General features: G+C 39.7%; 1 protein-coding gene across 1 annotated transcript in view; it reads left to right on the forward strand.

Moving 5' to 3' along the window:
* The first annotated feature begins 881 nt into the window (after positions 1-881).
* lpp (LIM domain containing preferred translocation partner in lipoma) overlaps positions 882-25,278 on the forward strand; it is a 142,804-nt gene continuing 118,407 nt past the window's right edge. The window contains exons 1-3 of the mRNA XM_030791371.1: positions 882-956; positions 4,202-4,309; positions 22,818-22,876. The gene's annotated coding sequence lies outside the window, so the exon portion shown is untranslated. The remainder of the gene's footprint in view (positions 957-4,201; positions 4,310-22,817; positions 22,877-25,278) is intronic.

Here is a 25,278-nt window from a genome sequence, read left to right on the forward strand (position 1 = left end):
TAGAGCCAGATCTGTGTTAGCCTTTTTAGGGCTAAAATTACTGTGCTTGAAGAATTCTGGCAGAAGTTAGACTGAACTCCGGAGTGAATAACATGCCGTTTTCTTAAGCTCGTTAAATGCGGTGAACCTAGTTATCTTAAACTGTCACCTTTCGTCACTGTGGACGCAATCCTCCTCAGTTTTATTGTGGTGCTGTGACATAAATCAGAGTTCGAGGTGCAGTTAAGATTTTTGCATCGAGCCCCTGACATGCAAACAGAGTGATTTGCACATCAAGCCGCGGCGTGTGGTCAGGTGACGGCTGGCTGTCTTATGGTATTTGCAGCCAGTGGCTGAGTGTTACAGCTCTTCTCTGGGAAAGGTCAGAAGGTGAATGCAACTTCAGATGAACACCAGGCCTCTTCTAGCAGAGAGAATGAAAATGTTTACTGTACGCAACATTTTCGAATCATGTTACTGTTAAAATGGTACACAAGTCAGAAGTTGGTAACCTGCCATGAGGAAATATATCTGTGCACACATGCCACATTTTTTTCGAGATGGTGATGTAACTATATGGGGTAAACTACCACGTATGTATCAACAATGAATCGCATATTGCTTCTCAAAACAAATAAGATTAGTCTTTTGCTTACTCTGGAATTGTGTATAATTTTAGTGTAATACAGAAGGACTCCAAGAACCTTCCTTAAATAAATGAGTATGCTTCTCCTTTGTAACTGCACATAATGAGCTATTCCAGCGATTGCATCGCTCAATAAGTGAAACAGCAGTTCTGAGGAAGGGAGATTGCAACTGAACGTCGCTAGACTGCCTTACATGGGCAATTTTCTGGACAGGGTGTTTGTCGGCTGGAATTTCTAGCTGTGACGTCACTGCCTGCTACTCTCCCAGATTTTGGAAAAGAAGTTTGACTTAAAGTGGGATTTGAAACACTCTGATTCTTAGAAAGCAAGGTAAGAGAAACACGACCGGCTACCGGGGAGTTCTTGCTGTCCTACACGGGCGCAAGTTTTTCTTTCAGGCCTAACACAAAGTCGCTTTGTTTCTCTGCTTGAAGTGTACAGCTGATCTCGTTCGCTACTATTTCTTTTTCATTTAGGTGAACGAGCTCTACTGTAGCTCGGCATTGAGAACAGAGGGCGTGGGCTTGCTCCGGAAAGTGGAGACATGCATTTTTTGTGTTCACCTTGAAGCCAAATGATTTTTACGGTGTATTTGGTCTGGGGGTGGTTTGCTTCTGGTGGTTAGTTACATTTCCCACATCGACAGAATTTGCACTGTATTTTACTTTTCGTTTATAATGTTTCTTTCGGAAATAGGCTCGAGAACCTCTGTAGGACTCCAAAAAATGCGGAAGTAAACTGACTCGAGGGTCCTAGCAGTTAGCAACGTTGTAACTATAGCCCCACATACGTGGTACTTCACTATATACTGTAACTAGAACAGAGGCAAATCGGTCAAACAATACTCATTTCAAAAACGCTTAGTGTAACTTGCCGACTTATTTGCAGTGATTCTCTAGTCGTTATGAAGTAATCGAATGCAAACTGCTTACATTTGGGGTTATGATGCTAAATATGAAAAAGTTATTTCACAACGCTCATATCATACGAATTATTTGTCGCACGTGCTGTGCATCACAATGTGTTCGCCTGAAAACAGCCACCGTCTCCAAAAAACGTGGTTGTACTCATTTACTGTACACGTTGTTGAAGTTTGTACCTTCGAAAATAAGGATCTCATTACGCAAGATTTACCTTTCACACAGCTCAAGCGTGCATGAAGCTGCAGCTGAGAACACAGCTGTCAAGCCCTGTTTAAAATTGACGATGTAGGAAAATTTCATCTACACCCAAATACTTCTCGCTGCTTTGCATAAGACTGTTTTAAGCTAATGAACTGTGGTTAAACATTTATGTTTTGATGTCTGTACTTTTGGGACACATATTTACGTGTTATGCATCATGACTTTATTGATCCAGACTCTTTCCTGTCCGGGGTTGGTGTAACTACTTAAAAAAAAAAAAGTACAGCCCATCAGAAGTCAGAGGAGACTATGGGATTTTAGTTTAGATGATATGACTCAGACGCACCCACTGTGCTGTTTACCCCAGACTGAATTTTTAAGTGCTTTCCGCTGGGCAGTGTTTTTGAGTGGCTCTCACATGGTGTGCATTATTATATGTTTGCAGTAGGTTTTATCATTGGCTTTGAAGAGTGGAGTTAAAGCTGGGTCTTCAATTTACTGAAACCACCATGTATCAAAGCCTAGATGATGTCAACAAAAGGGAAACACCTTTATTTGTTCCGCTTCCAAACTTCATGTTTATCTTTTCTTTACCTTAACCAACTAGGCGACAGTCATCCTATTTAGTCATCTAGAAGTACTTTTTTTCCCTTAAAGCAAATATCTCTATTACCAGTAGGCAAACATGTCTAGACCATAGACATTGTTCGTCTCTAAAGCAGCTAATGCGTTAAAATATTCATCTCGCTCCCCACTGATGAGATATTCAGACTTTCACTTTGATATGAATTTCAGATCAATAACATTAAGGGCTCTGGAGATCTCAGTCATCAAACTGAATATTTCTGTCATTCCTTCAAACTTTTTTTTTTTTTTCTTTTTAAACTTAAGCAATGTTGAACCTCTGGTTAAAAAAGGACACATTTGACAGGCTGGTTAGAGCTGAAGTTAAAAGTTAAGATCTGCCTTTGAGTCTCCTCTCCTGTGGTGGCTTGTAGAAACACTTCAGTGGTGTTTTAATGTAGTCTTTTTATGAATACGGACCCAATAGTCCAACACTGTACCCATAATGCTCAGGACACAGTGCATCTGCCATTTCTGTGGAGACTCGGTGCTTTGCTGCTGTCTGCTGACCACATCAGTGAGAGATGCAGCCTCAGTAATCACATTCAAAAGCCAACACACTAGAAACTCTCGACTACGAACACACATGTTACATTGTGTGCCTTGAATATTTTTATTCACAAATAGACAAAACAAGTATTCAAAACTGTACTTCAAAGCATGTTTGTTGTTGTTTATGATCTGTGTCCTTCTTTTGCACACACACACACACACACATATATATTCTGTCCTGGTAAACAAACTAGAGTGGTTTCAGATGTATACACTCTGGTCACAGTTGCCTCCAGGAAGGATCTATGTCCTTTAGAGGATGGAGGGAAAGATGAGTAAATAAACAGCAGATTGGATGAATCAGTAGCGAGTTTGATGCACAGGCTTTGTACCGAAGAATCAATAAGTTATGACTTACACTGGACTCCACTTCCCCTAGCATCACATCTGACGCTCCAGTCAGACAAGCACTCTGCCCAGAGAGGCAAATCTTTTATCTGGAGAAGAACACCCCTGCAAAGTCAAATTATTTTTTCTTGGGTTTAATCTAAGTCACCAGCTTCTAGTGTTTAGAGACTAATCAAGATCTTGATAATCTGAAATGTGTGTCTGTGTCGGCACAAAAGGCCTATGACTTATTTCGGTCTTACGACACTTTCTCATTAACATTTCAGCTCTAGTAATTTGAAGAGTTTTTGCTAAGCTTTGAATGACTATATTTGCATTGTAACTACCTGGCCATCACTCAGGAAACAGATGACTGCTGTATTTTGCATGCAGTCTGTAAATGACAATTGCCCCACAAAAAAGGCGACCATTACAGTGTTTGCAGAGGAGAAACGAATGAGTGAACAAAAGAGATGAAGATTCAATGAGAAGTCTGCCCTGGTAGTTCTCAGAGAGGCTGTGTATTGAAAAAACAAATCAAAATGCGCTCTCACACACAGATTTTAAGACATTCTGATGGAGTGCATGTAGGTCTCTTTAGAGTAAGGACATGTTGTGTGTTAAGAAGGACTTTGTGAGTTTAATGTACAGCAATATGCGTAATTCCAACAGTAATTTTGATTAAGAAGTATCAGCCAGAGAAATGTCAAACAACACTAGTTTTGACTCAGAAATGTCAACCAGATAAAGACCCCCCCCCCCCCCCCACCCCCCAACCTGATGCCCCTCAGAAATTCTGTTCTTCTGTTTGTCACTGACACAATTGAGATTAAGCCAATTTTAGAGGTCTGGCCTGTTGACTACTCTGAATTTGTGCAATACCGAAGACAAGTCAAGCAAGAATTAAAGTTGCATTGAATGAAATATGCTCATTGTCTTTCTATACAGTCCTCAGATTTGAATGTACATTGGATCAAACAGAGGCCGAAGACCTAGTCCAGGAGGTAGAGTGAATAACCACGTTTTCAGTGCCGTATATCGCGAGACTTCTCTAAGGTATGCACTCTAACACATAACTAATCTGACATTCCATTTCATTTCCAATAAGCAGCCACTCAGACAGACGAAATGTAAAGACATATAGTTGTACAGTATTGCATATCTGGCCGTCGGCTAATAACAACATTACATGTACATGACTGAAACTTTTGCACTCTTCTCAAAGAAAATGGTTTAAAAGGTAGTGTCAACACCTATTACTATGTGCACATACAACATTTCAGTGGACTCTGCTGTGGTCCGTTCGTGGCAAGAGAGAGAAAATGTGTAAATTGCTGAAAAAAAAAAAGACAGGATACAGAATACTAATTGTCAGATGCTAAGGATTACGCAACTGAACTGTCATTTTCTTTCAGATATGTACGACATGCATAACTGAGTGCTGTAGCTGTATTACACACTATGGTCAACATGTTTCTTGAGGTTAGCTTGTGTATCCCACATGTCCTTGTGTCGGAAGCGCTTCCTGACACTCTCACACACACACACACACACACACACACGAACACACGAACACGCACGCTGCGTTAGTATCTGATGAATGTAATCACACTGATCTTTTCTAACTGACACTTTAGCTGAATGTTCCTGTACATGTTGATCACTGATTTGGATAAAAAAAAAGAAAAACATTTTGCGCCTTACTATGTACATTATACCACTGACTATCTTTAGATCTCCACAGATGGAAAGTTGTGCTTTGTGATTACTATGCACGAATCAATAGCATATATAAAATTTAAAAGATAAATACATATCCAGAAAAAAAACCCAAAACATTGTAGACAATGAACTGAGTGACCCCTTTCTTAATCGAAAAGTCTGTTTTCCTTTGCCCACTGTTGACATTTTCACATTCCTCAGACTACATTGTAGTTAGAAGCTTATTGTTCCCACACATGTAATCAAAGTAATGAGTGCCGTGTTTTTTTTGTTTTTGTTTTTTTTTTTTTTTTGGTTCTAAGAAACACAAACAATGGCCTTTTTTTTTTTTTGCAGGGCGTATAGAAAGATATCCACATTTTATCTCTATTTTATTTCCCTGTGGACAGTTTTTTTTTTTTTTTTTTCATTCTTTTTAATTTCTTGTGTCAGGTGGCACAAAATCGCTACTCACATTTTCCGTTTTTGCCTGACTGAGAGTCTTTTCTCTGGCCGTTGCTCCTCTGAGGCAGAGTGAGGCAGCCATGTTTAATTACCTCTCCTTAATCACCTGGAATCCCTCACTGTGGCACTTTTTGACCTCTTCATTAATGGGTTATTATCTCCCCGAAAACGACCTCCCTTTGTGATTTTAGATGTAGCTATTTTAGCTTTGCTTTTTGCTGAATTACTTGGATTGTTTATCTTTTTTTTTTTTTTTTTGTGGCAGAGCCAAAATGAATTCACAGTTTTTCTGACCTTCCTGTGCTGTAGTGTGCCTGGTTGTAGGTTGATTTATGTGATTTGAACAAAGCTTATAATAGTTGCTTGGAAGAGAAGAAACCTTTAATTTAACTGTAGATGTTCAAGGTTAAAAGCTTTTAAGTATGTGTATATGGTATCTTTATGACTGTACAAGGCTCACCACACTGTCCTGCTGATTTATGAGAGGTATTCAACAAGATTCATTTTGTTATTTCAGGAATACGTACAGTGTTTATTTGTCCACATGAATTCAGCCACCTACCTTCAAATGCGCTGTAATTGCGCTTCTCAAAACATTTTTAAAGAGTAAGGGGAAAAAAAAAGAAAAAGCATTGTGTTTTGAAGCTGACTGGACAGATATCAAGGTCTGTATTTATGTTTGATAACACAGAAATAAATTTGCTCTCTTATCGGGTTGAGTTAGTACCATGTGTAATGATAAAACATGATTCCTGTGTTTGGATGGAAAGCTGGTTCAAAGCTAGAATATACAGACTAAGCTTGTAATGAACTAGACAACGATGATGATGAAGATGCCAATCATAACTAGAATAATGACCATCATGGTGAAAGTGATGATGCTGGCGCATATTAGAATGAGGGTCATGCTTACAAGCTTTTCAGGTCAGACAGCAATGTCACATCTCCGTTATATATCATTATATTCATAATCTATCCACTGTGAAATGGGTGCTTATGCTGAAACCTCTAAAAATAGCAGACGTTATATGTTTTGTGCTACATTTGGGAACTGTTTATGGATACCCAATTTTTTGGAAAACAAGCACTGTATAGAAGCGCATTTGTTAATAGATGAACGGAAAACATATGACAGGTCACATCTAACAGGTTATTTACCATTTGGTTTCTCCAAAGAAGTTTCCATGGGTGATCCTCTTTGTTTGTGTATATATAAATGGTTTTGTCCATAACAGAGCATACATAAATCTGTTTGAAATATATTGTGATCAGATTTTGTCGTTAGACTCAATAGAGTTTCTTATGGCAAATCTTAAATTGTGGAATGTGAATAGAATTGTCCATAGTCCAGTCTGGATGGATTCGTCCCCCATGACGTGAATTCACATATCATTTATTTGTTGTTTACTATGGTACACAATAGCCTCTTTCTTCCTTTCTCTGTCTGTGTTACTTTCTTTTTCTTGTCTCCTGTTGTGTTCTTTGTGTGCCTGTGTATTGAATGGATTTGAGTCACATCCTTGCATATACATTTGATCCTTCGCTATGCAAGTCCCTTGGTGATTCAGCCTCAAAGAACTTGTTGTTGGTATAAGTCTAAACCAGCGAGACAGACAGACTTGTGAGTTCCTTCGATAAATCTTCACAGCCTGTGCCAGACGTTTTGTGTTGTGATTAAAGGGAATGCTTACAGTTCTCCAAGCTCTCAAACTGATGGATGAATGTTGTGCCAGCTTCCATATTAGGGCCGCGCTTGCTTAGGGTTCACAATGTGGTGGGAATGCGGAGGAACAGTCCTCCTATCTGTATCCTACTTTTCATATTTGCTGATTCAGGGACGATAAATGAGAACTGGCATATGGAGACAACACGGGTATTTATGTACGTGAAACTGAATATTGCTGAGTTAAGTCTAAAGGGCCCGCGTGCTGTGTATCTTAATTTATTTGTCTTTGTGCGCAGACATGTGGGTTTCTTTTGCGTTTTGGGGTTTCATTCACTTCAAGGTTGTTCACTGCTCATTGTTCCAGCTGCTTTACAGATGTATGATACCCTAAGAGAGATGACAGACTACTACACAAGCGTGTTTGGGGAGGCCATCAAAAGGGTGCTGGCTGCAGCATCCATTCCCCTGTAGCCAATGCTAACCGAGCCCCTTACTGAATAGCTCTCTGCAATCATCATTGTTATTCTGTGTGAATGGTATGAACCACATATTTGGCTCCTGAGTGACTTTGGCGAGTAAAAAGAACCAAAAAAAAGTGACATTCCAGACAGAACAGCTAGCTGAATTGATTTTGCCCTGAGCCTTTCTTCCATTTTTGTCTCCATATTTGGAAATGTTTGGTTCCTCGTGGCTGAAGACTGTGAGGGTGGAAGTAGTGATATGAGTCATTTTAGCTTCATAGGGGCTTTGCAGAGGAGCCTCCTTACTAAACTCCCATTAACTAAGGACTACACTCTATTCTAGGGACACACAGGATGCTGTGAGTACCAGCCTTCTTCTTTTTTATTCTTCTTTTTCTTCTTCTTCTTCTTCTTCTTCTTCTCCTCTGTCTATCTAAATAGAGGCAGCGCAGTAAGGCTTATCGGTTGTTAAATATAGTATTGATGTTGTCTTGCTGCTGAGACATTTGTTGATATGTCTGGACTTGTTGGGCAATTATCCTGTTGTCATAGTGTACATACCTATGAATCCTGCAGAACATCTACGTCGCCTGTTCATTCATTTGGGCCCCTGTTCCCATCTTGAGGCAATGTATGTACCAGAAAATGGGTTTGTCCTCTCTTTCTAGGGTCAGAGACTGGTTCCGGCCTTTCCTGGTTTGGTAACATGCTATGCTTTGTGTAGGAATGCTTCTCTGACTGACAGGGGTGGACCAGTTGGTTGTATAACACAGTGTTTAAAGAAATGGCCTCAAAAAAGTGTTTAGAAATTCATTCCATTTGGTTTCTTTACACATCGCACTGAATGTTGTCACATTGAGAATTTATCTCTCTCTCTTTTTTTTTTTATAGTAATCACTATTCACAGTACTTAATGATCGGGCTTCCACTTTCAAGGTTTCCGAACACTTTGATTTAAAAGTGAACCAAAGTTTGATAGCAGGGTCTGATAGAAGGTGCTGTTCTATACCCTGGCTTCTGATGCTCTTCTCTGCATTAAGAATGAGGAGCGTGAACTGAATCTAGGTTTCCATTTGGAAGTTGATCTCGTTCCTGAATGCATTGCATCTCTGCGTTGTGTACATCACACTCTCATACAGTTATTTGGGATCAAGCTGTTATTGCTTTTGATGTTGACTGTGCAAACTATATTGGTATTGTTGCTGCGGCCTAAGTCTCTGCAGAGCTTCACACATTCACATGATGTACTTTTAGGGTGTTTTGATGTTGGTTTTTTTGTTGTTGTTGTTTATAAATGTTGTTGATTATTGCAAAGGTGTAGAAACAGTTTGTCTTCATATCAGGTTTTACTGTTACACCACCCTGGGGTCGGTCTATGGACTCGCTCTGAGACCTGGCCATAGTGGAGAGTTTTGAAAAGATCCAATTGTCCCTCTTCATCATACACGCCTGTGCATGGTTCACATGGATTTATTTGTAGTGCGCTTTAGCTATTCCATTATTGAGAATAATTGCATGTGGACTGTATGAAATAAGCCTTTTGAATTTTTTTTTTTGTGTGAGTGTTTACCTGACCTTGTACTCTTTAAACTTTCATTCCATCATGGATACGGCTCAAGGTAATTGGATGAATTGTCAAGTGTGTGTGTGCTCATGTGTGTTTGTGATGTGCGTGACTCTTGTTCTTGTGTTGCAGTAAATGCTCACACATATATTGTTCATGTTATGGATTCTTGTTGTGTGGAAGCTTGTTGTGCGACATTCACTGATTTTCTGACAAAAAAAAAAATGACCTGGACCCTAAGACAGGGGAAATAGCTTGGGGAGTGTTGAAGTATCATTTTAGGTCATGTGCAATCTTTGACACACTATGGGTTTGAAAGAATACCTCTCATACCTTGGGGAAAGAAGAAGAACACACTGTGCTACTTTTGCTAAGCACTTATTTTCCATGTTTGGGCAAAGAATTCATCAGTGTAATTCAGAAGTTACTTACCAGAGACCCTTGATATCCTACAGTCAAATGGAAGTTTTTTTTTTTTTAAATAATTAATAATAGTAACAATAATTCATCATTTTTAATGGTATTTTTTTATTGCAGCATGTCTATGAGTAGGTCTTCTGCTACATCTTATAAGGAGAACATCAGAAAGATCAGTCTTATGAAATCGCTCAAGATAAGCTCATCGGTATGACAAAAATGATATTTTTGAAATGCAAAAGGTTGTGCGACAATTAAATTTCTGTGTCACACATATCCTTAACCCACACACATATGCACAGAATCCTCTCTGACCATTGTCTGACAACGACTCTGACGCTTCAATCACGCCTCTCGGCTGTTTGCGTATCTCACGCCTCTAAAACCAAACCAATAGAAACAGTGCCAGGGGACGGTAGACTCTAATGGGATTTTATGTGCCTCAGAGGAACAAGGTATCTGACATAAATGATGGAGCAGTGTGATAATCACATTACCTTTGCTCAGTGCTTCATAAGGCCGGCGCACCCAGCGCTGATTAGCTCGAGGCTAGCTCCGTTAGCTTCACAGCCCTTGTCTTAATTCACTTTCATTTGGCTGTACAGCTGCCATACCTAGTGCTCTCTTCTTCTCTGAATGGCTGAACAATAGTTTTATCTGGGTAAAAAAAAAATTCTCTGTTTATAGATCTTGTGTTGTCTGTTGGACACGCGTGCAAAATGTAGAACTAACGGCAGAGTCCGGATTTGAGAAAGACTTGAAAATGCCGCCATGATGTTGATTTTTTCCCCATTGTTGTGAGCAGTGCTTCAAATATCCCTTTACCAATTTCACAAGAACACTGAAGCGTATTCGAAGTGCTTTGAAGATATAAACCCAAAATGTGACAAATAGCATTTTTATGTGATGATTATCAGCTTGTATTTCTCGGTTTCCTTAAATGAGAGGCTGGAGTTTGGTGATCACATGGGCATTGATTTGATCTCGGTGTGTTTAGAGTAGGTTACCCTCATTTTCAGTTCAGTCTCAATTTTTATTCGTTATTCAATGTCAGTCAATCAGTAACCATGCAAAGAAACCCTGTCTTGACATCTGTAACCTCTCTAACAGAAGTTTTGCTAATCACCCAAATTATTTTTATCTCTCATTTGTGGTTGTGCAATTTGACCTGCCTTGGAAATATGTTCAGGGCATGCTCCGTAAACTGTGGAGCCCATTTTTCTGGGTGATTCCTTGAAATGTGACATTTGCATTTATATTCATTCAGTTAGCAGATGCTTTTATCCAAAGTGACTTCCAAGACAGGCAGAACACAAACCAAACAGGCAGAGTGGAAACCAATAACAATTTCAACAATTTCAAGATATGACTAATCAGTCATGCTGGCAAAAGTGTTGAGAGATTGAAGGAGATTACATGTTCGTCCTCTTTAAAGTTAATCCAAGTGAAACTTCTGTCAACAAATCATTTTAAAGCTTGATTAATGTCAGGAATGGGGTTGATGAGCTTGAATGTGAAACTCAAGTCAAGCAGAAGGTGATTATAAGAGAGAAGCATATTAGAGTTTGATTGATTTCTCTCATTACATCTGTTTAGTTTATTAAGACTGTTTAGTAATTCTAAGAGATATGAATGTTGAGAAAAGACTCTCTTTCTGCTTGGCTCTGGACACGAGCTGCACCCCACCCCTGGCTGCACTCATCAGCATTTGACTCACACAGTTGAATCCTGAACTGTCTGCTTCTGGGTTGATGCTAACCGTTTATTAATATATTTTTGAGTGAGGAGTCATTCTTACAGCAGTACAGCAAAGTGTTCTGCAAATGTACAACAGTGAGAAGTATAAAGAAAAGAAAAACAGACAATAAAATATTCTCCATTAGGGTCATCATATTTTCAAAACTAATAATCTGAATAATGGTCTCTGTTCGAATTCACTGATGAGGGTACTTTGTAGGATTCTCAGGGACACAGAATGCTGAATAAGAGCTGAATGGAATTGCTGGACCTGGTCTCATACATATCTGAACAGGTCCAACTGGTGGAACCTCAAAACTGATAAACCTCTCTCCAGCTTGTCATGTTGTGCACATCAAAGCATGTATTCAGATGACTAAATTTGAAATAAACTATCAATATCTCTCTCTCATATATATATATATATATATATATATATATATATATATATATATATATATATATATATATGTATGTGTGTGTGTGTGTGTGTGTGTGTGTGTGTGTGTGTATATATATAGATGTATACAGTATATGTTAGGCTTTCTCTTGTGTGCCATTGGGATGCATGTGTTTGGGACTGTACCAGCACAAACTGAATGCTTAATAAAGACTAGGTCTTTTTATCTTTTTATCTTGCTGATAATATAAGGCATTTACACAACTTAGTGGCCATCACACTTGAGGTGTCCAAACAATTTCAGTTAGAAAGTGCACGCATAACAACTGTTTTGGCTCAATCAATTTGATCTGAGCCTCTATTTACATTAATACTTCCGTCCATTAGTGCCGTAGATCTCCTAATGGCTACATTATCCATGCTGTTTTCTTGTGTTCGGAGAGGAATAAAAAAAGGGCATGTTATTGTGGTTTACCAAAAAAAAGTGGCATAAACCTCTCTGCCCTCTTGCTCTTACTGCTGTGGCTTTTGGCACTTGGGGTCAGGAGCAGATTAATGGAGGATCAGGCAGACGTTTACATTAATGGCACTTGGTAAGGAAATGTGACTGTCTGTGGAGCAGATGCTATTTCATGTCATTTATTGTTTGACCGATTGGTGGAAAGCACAATATCCTAAAGAATAACTTACTGGTGCCCAGAGGTCAAAATAGTAAGCCCTCACTTATTGGGCGAGGGCTTATTGGAAAAGGCTGAAAAGGTTAATACAGATTAAGTATGTTTTCATTTATGCATTTATTTATTTCTTTGCTAGTTTGTTTGTTTGTTTATATAATTATGGCTATGGCAGATATTCATCTGCTATATCTTAGTATTGTGTGGATCAGTTGGGGTGTATACACATTTTTGGAACTGTCTGCAGGGGCTTTAATATAAATGTGCTTGCCCCCCTCCCCCTTTCAGCAAAGTGATTAACTGGTGACTTGGCTGTTGTGGAGAGAAAAATTGCAAACCATGCGTGAGAATGTGCTTTTTTGGCCTGTTTTTGTTTAGGCTCCTAAAATGCCAAATCTGATTGCAGCAAATCTTTTCAGATTGCCGAGCAAAATAAAAGGATAGATTTTAATTCAGCAATATGAGAAAGATCCTCGAATAACAACTGTGTCTATGACAGAACGATGGTTAAAGAACTGTTTGTGTATTTGTTTTTTGGTGGATTTTTTTTGGTAGAAAAATCTTTTCGTACGAAGCCCACGGTTGTCAGTCCATTGCTGTCACGAGAAGTCCCCATTCCCTGAATGCGAGAACAAATTGCAGTTATCCTGTATATGTATAAACCACATCTGACAGTTTGGCAGATTACTAACAGTAGTAATAGTAGTAGTGATTGAAGTAGTAGTAGTATTACTGCTACTGATACTTTATTTTCATCGCCGTCAGGAGCATCATCGTGATCATCATTATCCTCATCATCATTATCAGCATTGTAGGGGTGAGTGTAGGGGTGGGTCACACACACTCGCCCGCCCATCCAGACCACTATCCTGGGCGAGTGTGTGTGACATGTATAGGTGAGACTTGTGAATGTGTATCTGGAGGGAACAGGGAAAGAGCCTGGGGAGAGTGAAAGAAGTGAAGCACCAAAGCGAGTTTATACGTGATGAGTTTGGAAAAGGTAATAGAAGATGGAGGCGGACAAATTGGTTCCAGAAGAAACAGCTCTGGAACCATCATCTGGCAGTGGTTTGGGCATTGCAAGGAAGATGTTGAATAAATACTGTTTTGTTAAATTTAACATAGTTGTGACTTCCCCCTTTTTGCATGCAAGTTTAAAATTGTTCCAATAGAAACCACTAATGAATATAAACAAGAATGTTTAAATGCAGAAATATGTTGCAGGGACTACTAGAATCATCATACTGTTGTGATTGTATGCATCAAAAGGTTAAATCAAGCATTTATGAAGTGCTTAGAGGAGATTTCCTAATATCAAGATATATATCGTGTATCGCGATACAGCGTATAAATATTGCAACAAGGTTTTTGTTAGCCGGTAATTACCGTTTTTGCCTGGTAAAATTTATGAAATAAAAAAGATAAATTAAAAACCTGACAGTCAAAATGTCCGGTAATAATGCTCATACAAAACATAGTTATAAGGAATCGAATTAAGACAGCCCAGCGAGGTCATCTGGAGGAGACGTGGCTTATGCGCAGTGGAAGCTGCAAAGACACAGTGGACACGTTTTGTTTCAAGTCAGCAGCAGAGGACTTTGCAACAGTGAAAAAAATGAAAAAAAAGGAGAAAATAAAATGTTACCTGGTAACCTAAAAGCTACATTTAATGCCATGTGGGCCTAGCCTTTTTTTAAACAGGCTGCAGGTGTTTACAGATGTTTCGTAATAGCCTACATTTTAGCGGCTAATGTTGAGGTTTTGCTCAATTGTTACTGTTTGTTTTGCTTAATCGTTACTGCCCATTAAATGTTCAAACTGATTTGAGGTCATTTGCATTCTTCTGTCAGCCTAGGTGTACGTTATATTTGCGTTTGTAACATAGACTGTTATTGAGACATGACCAGTAGGTTTCAAATTGTCTGGTAAAGTAAATCCTTTCTGGATAGCGAACCGCCAAGAACAAATCCTAGCGGAAACCCTGTCGCGATATTACTTACAGGCCAGATCGCCCAGCCCAACGTTGATGTCATCATCAGCATCATCGCTGATGTCATTCTCAGTTTGCTTTCCTTCCTCATATCTTGAGAATGACACCTGCATCAGTTTTGTCAAAAGATGAGATGAGCAGATTTGTATAATTTTTTTCTTTGATGTTTTTTTTTTTTGTTGTTGTTAATTTACGCTGTTGCTGAGAGTTGCTGGAATATTTAAGAGATCCATACTCTTATGGGAAGAATTGACTGGCACCATAGACTGTGATATTGAAAGAGGGGAACTGTAAAATATGCAAGATTAAGTTTAATGTGTAGGACAAATTGTTTCACATGGATATTCTAAAGAGGTTGAAAAGTTGACTTGTCAGTTTCTTTAAGTCTCTGATCCTCAAATTGATTTAAAAGCCAATTAAAAGTGCAGGACTAATAAGAGGGGCTCTTATTTCATAGCAGAAAAGGAAAAGAATCAAGTTAGTGAATGGTTGTTCAGACTTAAAATGGGTTATTAAGTAGATGAGCAAAGTGTTCTGGGTTCTTTAGAGAAGGCAAATTGCCTTTCCAGCTGGTATTATTGGTATTTTAAGCTAATTCCTTAGCTATTGTTAACATGCCTTTTAAATGGGATAATTTGAAATTTGACTCTTGAACTTTCAAGAATGAGAAAGAAAGGTGGCCGTGGGTATTATATTTATGAAGGGGGAAAATGATACGCTTGGCAAGAAAGAGGTCTTCTCAAGCTGTGTTGTTTTATGTGACATGTCAGCGCTGGGATGTAAAACCAGGATACCCAGGCCAAGGTTATCTTCTTTCCACAACCTTGAGTGGCTACATGCTTCATCTTAAAATTTTGAACCTCCCGGAAAACCTCGAAACCCAGATTGTAACAAAGGATGTTGAGTTGTTTAGTCTTGTTAAGTTCTTATTTTGGGGCTCGCAACCGTCCATTATGACTATGCCTTGTCCAGATGCAGGAAATGTAATACAGTGTGTGTTTCCGTATTACAGGGACATGCCTTTTTGACCTTTTAAGCTATAAAGAAATACCAATAGAACATTTCCTTCCTGTGCGTGTGTTGTAACAGGCCTCTTAGACTGAGCTCAGTGCTGCTGACAGCGCTGCTCCTTCTACATCCATAGCGAGGCTGGCATGCTGAATGTGCTCTCCGCTCACGTGGCTTTCTGCTGGGATTAATTGTCACCGAGCCCCCTGTGATCCAGGAATGCAATTACCCACTGACCCAAATCATCCTCTTGGCAGGAAGTTAGCATCCCTCACACAGTGCTGGCTGCACCTGTAGACACTCCCTCACTCTTCACACACACACACACACACACACACACCCTCATCCTCCTGCAAGTACAAAAATCCTGTCCTGCCCTCCCACACTTTTGCCCCCCCCCCCCCCCCCCCCCCACCCCCCCGTCATTAGTCAACATATTAAATTCAATAATAACTATTGGGTTAAAGCCAAGACTCATAAACAGTCAATTTAAGTTCAGTGTGTTTTTTGGGGTATTTTGGATATTTGACTTTGTAAGACTTCACTGTCTTCTAAGTCTCTGTGACCTTGCTTTTCCTTCTTTACATTTTGATATTTATTGTAGTGGAGAAACATTAACTTGATGGATTTGAGACCTTGTATGGGTAAAAGTTTCAGGTCAGTCAATTGCAGGTCTAAATTAAATGTTCTATTAATTCTTGTGTCCTCAAGCAAATGTCCCTCCTCACTGTGTCCTTATAGGTTTCCTCTTTGAGATCCTGTGTGTGAATTGATCGTTAGCGAAGATGTCAGCTCTCTGAGCCTCCATAAGCTGATTATAGTCTTTTGTCCCTGTGTTGCCATAGACCCTTTTCATGCCAGAATGCACTCTAGTGACATCATACCCTGATGTCTCCACAAGCCCCCATTTCTCACAGTGTAACAGTGGTACAAGTGTTGACCTTTGACTCTGCCTTAGTTAAATATATCAGTGAACTTTTGTATCTACATGTACTGTTTTTCCTCAAGCTCAGCCAACCATGAACAACGACCAAGTCTGTCTTTTTTTTTTTTGCTCAGATATTTTGAGACGTGCTTTGTCTTTGATTTCCTCGTGGTGTTTGTTCATAAAACAGCTCTTTTGAAAATTCAGTAGCAAAGGGATGAGAGAATGATCAAATGCTTGACTCTTCATGGCTGTTTCATTCTCCTATTGTTAAGGCAGTGAAAGAGGGAACATGGATGAAGGCCACAGTGTTCCATTTGGGAGAACAAAACTAATAATCTCTATGTAACTTATTTTAAAAAATTGAATCAACCAAGAAATGCCTAATGTGTCCTAATCCAAATCTTTGAAAGACTGAAACCCAGTGGACAGGCATAGGAATCGTTGCTAATTAAAAAAAAAGGAAAACAAAACTGAAAAGACTTCTAACAGACCATATAAATGAGATGTAGAAGAGAATTTATGAGCACTCTAGGGCTTATATATGACCACAGACATTATCCAGATCAGGGTACCATTGTAACTGGGCGTAAGTTTAAAATCTCCCAGTCTTTGCTGTTTAATGAAAGGCTAAACTGAGTCTTAAATGGGCTTTAGAATACTAGAAGGATAGTTTGTAGCCCTTAGAATCAGTTTTTTTTTGCAACTTAAAACAGAGGTGTAATTTATAGCTTAAAACAATCAAAGGTATTTCCATGGGCACCAAGCTTGATCAGCCCAGATCTGGCAGTCACAGACTTCTGACAGACTTCTCCCCCCTGTGCCATATTCTGGCTAGAGAGATGGAGAGTTGAGATTATAGATTTTATGTATGCTTCCCAGGACTGTCCCCCTCCCCCATCTGTACTTAACACTGGATACCATCCATGGAAAATCTTTATTCTGAACCCCTTGATCCATCCAATTAGGCATGGATTAAGTTTTGTTTTGGGTCTAATGTAGTTTATGTATATAAAAAAAACAGACATAAAAAGAACAAAAAAGCTGAATGGTTAATACCATTCTCATAGGCATTAAAACAGAAAAGGTTTAGGTTGTGGTGCCAAGCTGTGCTTCTAAAATGGAGGAGTGTCTATGAATGAGACTGATATTTTGATATGAGTGCGTATGAAGGCCTCCATACACATTTATTTGTTTGGGTTGCAGTGTTGTGGAGCGGTGTGGAGGTGTTAGGGGGGTCACTCCTGTAGCTTTATCATAAAAAGCGCATCCGGATGGAGAGAGCACAGGTTCTGCAGCGCTGCGGGTCAAGTGGATACGGCCCTCCTGAGTCACGAGTCAAATTTTATGGAACCGGAACACATGCTCTCAAATTAGACAAAGCAGAGCTCTTGTGAACCGCCATTACACTTACAATTGACATGATGTGGGCTCAGACGTTACCGGATCCCTCTCAGAAATGGTGGTGTCGTCCGACGGTGGGACGCTAGCAAGGGTTCAGGCTTAGCCACATCCTCACTAAACAGATCTGAATAAGATCGCTGAATTTCTGATAGCTCCACATAATCTGAGAAAATCCCTCACCCGGATCGAACTTTGAATTGTTTACGAAGTGGAGTCCGCAGATAAAAAAAAAAAAAACCCAAACAAATTATCCGCAAAGCTCCACGCCATCAGTAAATCTTTAAGAGGAGCTTTCCCTTCTGGAACAAGTCTGTGCGATATGATTCTTTACAGTGGTGACAGACAAAGGAAGATGTCGTTGTTTTGATCCTTTGTAGGCTTTATTTATTTATTTATTTTTTTGTATCCAGAACAATAGAGTTTTGTGCTATGCAATATTTAAAGCTTCAGGTTTTATTTATCGGAGTGATTGGTTTGTTATCGCTGCAGGCACAAACTTGCCTCGTTTTCGAACGTTTTTTATGAATCCTCGTGGCTCAGTTCAGGCTACTGAGACACTAGATTGGACTTGAGAGGTAGTTGCAGCCCTGGGCCTACCAGGTGATTTAGTTCTGGAAGCATCTCAACTGATGCGTTTAAATGAGTCGTAATGACATACAGTGGATAAGTGGGTGCCCAGAGCCATAGAGGGGTATGGGAAAGAGCAGTGGTTTGATCTTTTTTAGGGAGTTTGCTTGTTTGTGTGTAAACAGGTCGCCCAAAGCTACAAGGTTCAGTTTATGAGGCAAGATTGTACCGTGTGTTTATTTTTGCTTACGTATGCCTCTTATGATTTAGTAACCTATTAACCAGAATAGTTTATTTAATCTTTTATTTTTTTCGGTGATACAGATTGGCCAAAAGATGTGCTGAGTATTAATAAGGTTATGATTCACATTGGTTCTCGCTTCCTTCTAACTCACATATCATATTTAGTTATAACTCTTGTTTGCAAATGACTAGATTTCTGAAAATTAAAGAGAAATATTCAGTGTTTTATTTCTCTTTAACAGAAGCATTTTTGTTTGCGGGTTAGTAAACACTGGATTAAAGACTAAGGAACCTTTGCATTGCTTTTTGCGGAATGTGTAGCGGCTCATCATAAGAGGGCGCTGACTATTATTTCAGTTAAACCATAAACAAAAACAATTATACGATTCCATAGGGGACAGATGGGGCGGCACGACAAACTTGTTTTTTATTTATTTATTTATTTATTTTAATTTTGGAAGACGGTTTAAGAATGATTTGTGTCTAACCCTTGTGGAAAGAAGAACAGGCTAACAGCTATTTATATGTCTAACGATGTTTTCTCTGTTTTGAGCGTTACTTTCTTTCTCTGTCTTTAGAGACACTCATCTGTTTTTGATGGGAACAGGGGATGGTACTCTGCCATTAGAGAAAGGGTGAATAAGATTGTGAGGGGACGTGTAAACAGGAAAAGGCCGGGCCCAAGCCCTCGGGCTGTGGTTTATTCCTTATACGGCAACCCAGGCGCAAGAGCCAAAATTTCAGCTGAAATTCCTGACATAGTAGGCATTCTTGCTCCTAGAGAGTGATGGAATTAGAGCTCCACCAAATGTAGCGGTGTTCTCGGGGAAAGAAAAACTTTCAAACCCGAGTTTCTTATCACTTTATCTTGTTTTTGCTCGGAAACGTGACTTGAAATGTCATTTAATTCGAGGCTATTTTGGTAAGGTTGATGGCTTGCCCCTGTTGAATATTGTTTGCAGTGTTTTTATGTGTCAGTGTGAAAATGGATTTAGCACGTCTCAGTGAGAGAGGCTGATGCCTGTGATAAATGCGTCATGCACAGCCATGCTCACAGATATGAATGAGAGACTGGAGAGGAAATCCAGACCCGCTCTCTCAGTCAGGCAGGACACAATTACCGGTCCATCCTAGTCACACACACACACACAGACACACGCGCACACACACGCACGCACACACACACTTCTCAGACAGGCTATCTCTCTCATTCTGACATACACTGTTTTTTTTCTGTGCCTCTTTGTGTAGCATCTGTCCTCTACTTCATCACTGATTCCCCCTCATCATTAAAGCAGAGTAACCTGCAGTTCACAGCCTTTTGCCAATAAACATCTGGGTAAAATGTGTCATTAAAAAAAAAGCCTTGTGTTTGAAACAGATGTAGCATAGCAAAGCCATTTTTACGAGATTTATTTTTGTAAATCTAGTTTTCCATAAGTAATGGAAATCGTCCGTATCACGCAACAGAACCAGTGTTTTTAAGCAGGTCCGAATGATTCACAGACAGATACAGACCAAGGATGCATAACATCAGTCGGTCAGTCCAAGCAGAAGAGTACTTCCTTACACAGAAACATTTCCTGGAAACATTATGGGACAGAGGGAAGAAAACATTGTCAACCCGTGACATGTCTCTGTCTTTGCTGGATCTTTCAGCCCTTTAACTGTTCTGTTTTGACCGTCTCATACTCCTTCAGGTGAGCCTGGGCAGACCAGAGCAGCGTTTGGGACAGGCTTGTGTCTAATGGCCCTCTCTCTTTCTGGGGCATGGCCCAATGCATACCATTAATGTGGGCTTAAGCAAACGATAACGCATCCATTTTGTTTTACCTGTGACATGTATTGCACTTTGCAATCGCACTCTGATGGTTTTTAAAAAAAAACCCAACCGGTTATAAATACACTGTAAAGCGCAGAGGTAAAAGGACAAGGTGACTTTAGTCATATGTATATTTTATATCTTCTCAGCATCTATGTAAACATTCAGCACGTATATACAGTAACCGAGTGTTGAAGCACTTAAGAAGCTAGGAGTTTTCTGTTCAGCAAATGGAAGCCTTGGTTTTTTTTATCTCATGAGTTCTGCTGGAACAAATTTATATTATGATTTCCAAAGACCAGGAGCAGCCAGGCAATCTGGCAAGCTACAGAACTGCTACTGAAAACCTGACAGCTGAACTTGACACAGTGGACTGGATAGGTTACCGAGCTAAGGTTATCAGCGGTCCTTTATTACACGCTAAGTGGAAGTCGGGAATGCTTTGTCAGACGTCTCCTCGCTTTGTTTATCTTAATAACAAAGAACTGATCTTCTGTCAATGTTCCTTTTTGACCTTTGTGTGTTTTTTTTGTCTTTACAAACACCTCCCCGTTGTGGGAGTTGATCTTCTTAGACACAGAGATAGGGGTTATTTTTTGGCGGCAAATTGCATTTCTTTGAAAGATTAGCTACCTTTGAAATCTCTGTTAATGGCCTAATGCATTTAAATCGTATGTGCGCTTTAGTATGATTAAAACACAGCCCTTAAACCAGAACAACGGCAAATGAGGGAGATAATGTGAGAATTTGTCTATTATCCTTTTTTTTTGTTAGAAAGGACTTCAAAGCTTTAAAATGGCTTAACCTAAATGATCTTAATGGAATTGGAATTCAAATCAAATTGCTGTCAAGTGAGCCAGTGAAAAAAAAAAGGGGGGGGGGGGGGTCCTTTAAATTTGTGAGAGTGAACTGTCTACAACAGTTAACACTATTTACCTTGGAATTTGAACAGATTTTTAAAATCCGAGCTATTGTTTCTTCATTGACGCGTCGAAAATGATTGGACTGGTACTAATAAATTTTCGAATGATTTCGCAAAACGCTGTCGTCAAGGCGGAAGTGAACGCGGTGGATTCAGACTCGGTTATGGATTTCAGTCCTGGCTTTGGGCCATGAAGAACTCACTGGAGTCTCTTTAATTTATGAGGCCAGTCATTCCCCCGACTTGGAAACTTGGCACTGCCTTTGGGTCAGATTTGTTTAAGCCGTATTTCTCCCACAGCAAGTTCTGCTACAGATTCTCCAAAACCTGCTTATTCTTCTGAATTTTCTTTTTTCTTTTCTTTTTTTTTAACCATCTGCTGCTAGGAAAAAGTCAGTTTTGAGGAAAGGTGTCATGGGTTTAATCAAATTCTGTTGCTCTTGTGTTGTGACATACACTTTGACACTCTGGTGTAAACAGAGCTAACGAAATAAGGTGATATTACAGTGTCAAAATATGATGCTTTTACTGATAACATTGTCTGTTTTGATTTAGATAATTACGCTGAGTGTCATACAATTGCCGTTTAACTGACCTTACCAGATCAGTAACACATAGCACATTGTTCCTGGTTCTTGGACGACCACATTATTAATGCTTTGTTCTAACTTTCAATGCAAATACATCAAAGTTATTATTTGTTTGACCAGTAACACCACGATGATTGAGTATGTAAATGATCGGTGTTGATAAGCATTTTTTTTTAGGCCCACAATACGGGCAACTGATTCCAGATTTAGATACCTGAGAGAACAGAGACCGTTCTCTCTTTTTCATCATCCTTGTTCTTTCTTTTTTTTTTTTTTTCCTTTGGTCTGTGCCCTCAATCGGAGCTGGAATTGAGACCACAAGGAGAAAAGGTAGATAAAAAAAAAAAAGTTAAAAAGGAAAAAAACAAAAAAAATTAAACACGCACTGAAAAAGGAAAAAAAAAATAGAGAATAAAAAACAACAACAACAAAAAAAGAGAAAACAAGAAAAAAAAAGAGAGCAGAAAACACATTCAAACAAAACAATGCCAGTTGTGAATAGCAGTGATGTTCCCACTCTTTTTCCCCTTGTGGTCTATGTCTTGTCTTGGCAATGTGGGGAAACTGACAGTGTTGATTTACCAAAGAACAAAAGGGTCCCTCTGTGGGAAGACAGTGCATGAGGAGGCCCTTAGAGAGTTTGAGTCCACCCCCTCCCCTCCTCCTCTTACCTGTGTGCCTAAACAGGACGTCGCAAGAACACACCTCCTGAAATAGAATAGACAATCTCGTAATTAGCATTTCAATTTTTTTATTATTATTATTTTTGTTATTATTGCTACATATTTCCGTTCCCAGTCGTCCACTGACTTTCCTAGTTGTAGCTGTGGTTCGATCACCGTGTTCCGCTTGCTTTGTTTCAGTTTATAAGTATATATATATATATATATATTTTTTTTTTTCTGTATTTGAACGCCAACGTATGAATAACAAGACTGTTCTACTTTCGATATCTCATTAATTTCTCAAATGTGTCTCATATGTTACTCTGCTCTTTTTTTTTTTCAGGTGTCTGATCCTTTGGTGACTCAAATCTTACTCATCTGACTGTTGAAGAAAAAAATTCAGTAAGTTATACACAGAGGTTCTCCTCTCCTCTCCTCTCCTCTCCTCTCCTCTCCTCTCCGCTCCGCTCCTCTCCTCTCCTCTCCTCTCCTCTCCTCTCCGCTCCTCTCCTCTCCTCTCCTCTCCTCTCAGGAGACTGTCATATTTGTCCCTCTGTGATGGCTCAGACAAACTTGGGTTTTCATATTTTTTCTTGGTCTTTATTCCATCCCTTTTTTTTCCTGAGGGTAAGAGTGTGGCGAGGGGAGATGGGGGGGCAGGGGGGGGTGTGAACCAGAGCTGACCAGTTTGTTTTATTCGTCATTACATAAGCATCACTGCTGCAAATTCCATACGCTTGAAGAGCTATTGCAGCGCACCACTAAGCACTAATATAGCAGGAAGTCAGAGAGAGAGAGTGAGAGAGAGAGCGAGACGGGGGGGGTGAGAGAGAGAGAGAGATGGTTATATAAACTGACCTGTGTGTCAAAATGGCAGGGTCATGGAGGACAGTGGCAGGGCAGGGGGTGCCTACCCCTCCTTCCTCGATACAGGCTCTCCGCTCAGTCAATTAGCCTCTCATATAAAAAAAAAAAAAAAAGTAGGACATGAAACATTTGGTTATGCAACATATCCAAACTTCCAGATACCCACCCCCACTTCCCGCCCTCTTCTGCCTTCATACGAGTAAGCTATCATTTAATTGCCCCATACAAAAAAGAGCTCACAGTCAAACCTCATTTGAAAATATGTATGACCCCTACTGCAGACCAAGAGAGCATAAACTCATGGGCTCATTGCTTAACTGCAAAACATTACTCTCCCCCCCCCCCCCCCCTCTCTCTCTCTTTCTCTCTCTCTCTCTCTCTCTCTCTGTTTCCCTCTTGCTTATTTTCTCATTGTTTGTCGTAAGATCTGTGCTTACAGCACATTTGTGCTGATATGAGCTCTCTCATTTCTCAGTTTGCTATGCCGTGGTATTGCTCTTTTCGTAAGCTGTGTTATATAGCTCATTATTAGATCCTTGATTGCAATATAGTTGTCATTGTGTTAGTGTTGATAAGCAAATCTACTGTCACCTCTGTAATGACATTCACAAAAGGGATTGAGGTGTGTTATCAATGAAACACAGTGAGTAATATGATTACATTACGCGTTAACGACTCTAAAATAACAAAGATGATTAGAAGTATACCTTTTTATTTGAGAGGAAGTTTGGTTTTTGCAGTTTTAAATCCATGATTTGGACAGATAAATGATTTCCGTGCAAAATGGATTTATTCACAGAAAAAAAAAAGAATCAAAACAAACAAAGTAAGAATGAAAAGAACCCAACAACAACAACAACAACAAAAACTACGAGCACAGTTTGTAACTCTTTGGCTTTTTTTCTGAGTCAGTGAGATACAGTCAACTTCATGTACAAAGGCGGCGACAGCCATTACATCAAATGGATTTGTCACTGTGTGTACTGATAGGACTAAATGCTTCTCACCTCCTAATTGATTAATTGATGGTCTCGAGGGGATGTTGTTCACAGTCACGCTTGCTTTCTGAGGTCCTCATTTCAAAGAGACACAAGTATGGACAACCCCCCACCCCCCTCCTTTTCATGCATCTTCAAATCCCCCCTTCCCCCCCAGCACCATGCCCACCCCGAAAACCCCCCGCCCCATGCAGGTTCTGCCCTCGGAACTAATAATAGGTTTTCAGTGCATGGCGACGCGATTGATCTCCTAAGACTATAAATGCAAGCAGAACAAATCCTCCCTAATGATGGCTGCAGGAGATCTCTCTCGTTGAGTTATGTGACTCCTCAGCTCCTCAGAGCCACACATTTACACAAATTATTTTCTCACTTCAACCGACCTCTCCACGCAAAACTTCCACTCCAAACTGTTTCGTTTTTTTTTTTTTCTTTTTCTTCTTCTTTTTTATTTTATTTATTTTATTGATTTTTTTTTTTTTTGCTGTGATTAGTCTCAAGCACTTTGCCTAGTCCTGTCTGAAGGTGTTTTTTGTTGTTGTTGTTGTTGTTGTTGTTGTTTGTGTTACATTTTTATGCTGGCTCTGTAAGACAGATGGTCAGGAGCTCTTGCGGGAGCTCGAGTTGTTGTTTGCTGATTGTGCAGCTTTACACAGGTGGCTAGCGTACTGTCTGCCCCAGCTGCAGCCTTTTTAAACATCTTATTGTCGTGTCTGTGAGGTCTTCTGTTAAGACATATCCCCCTTCTCTCTCTCTCTCTCTCTCTCTCTCTCTCTCTCTCTCTCTCTCTCTCTCTCTCTCTCTTCCTCTCTCTCTCTTTTTTTTTTTACTCTCAAGGGGTAATCTGTAAGAAAAAACCCTCAGCGACTCATGTGAAATGAATTTATTCCTTTCCTGCTGCTTATATATGATTGGACATTTCTTTCCCTCAAAACACAT

Source organism: Chanos chanos, chromosome 14 (assembly GCF_902362185.1).
Source record: "Chanos chanos chromosome 14, fChaCha1.1, whole genome shotgun sequence".
NCBI lineage: Eukaryota > Metazoa > Chordata > Actinopteri > Gonorynchiformes > Chanidae > Chanos > Chanos chanos.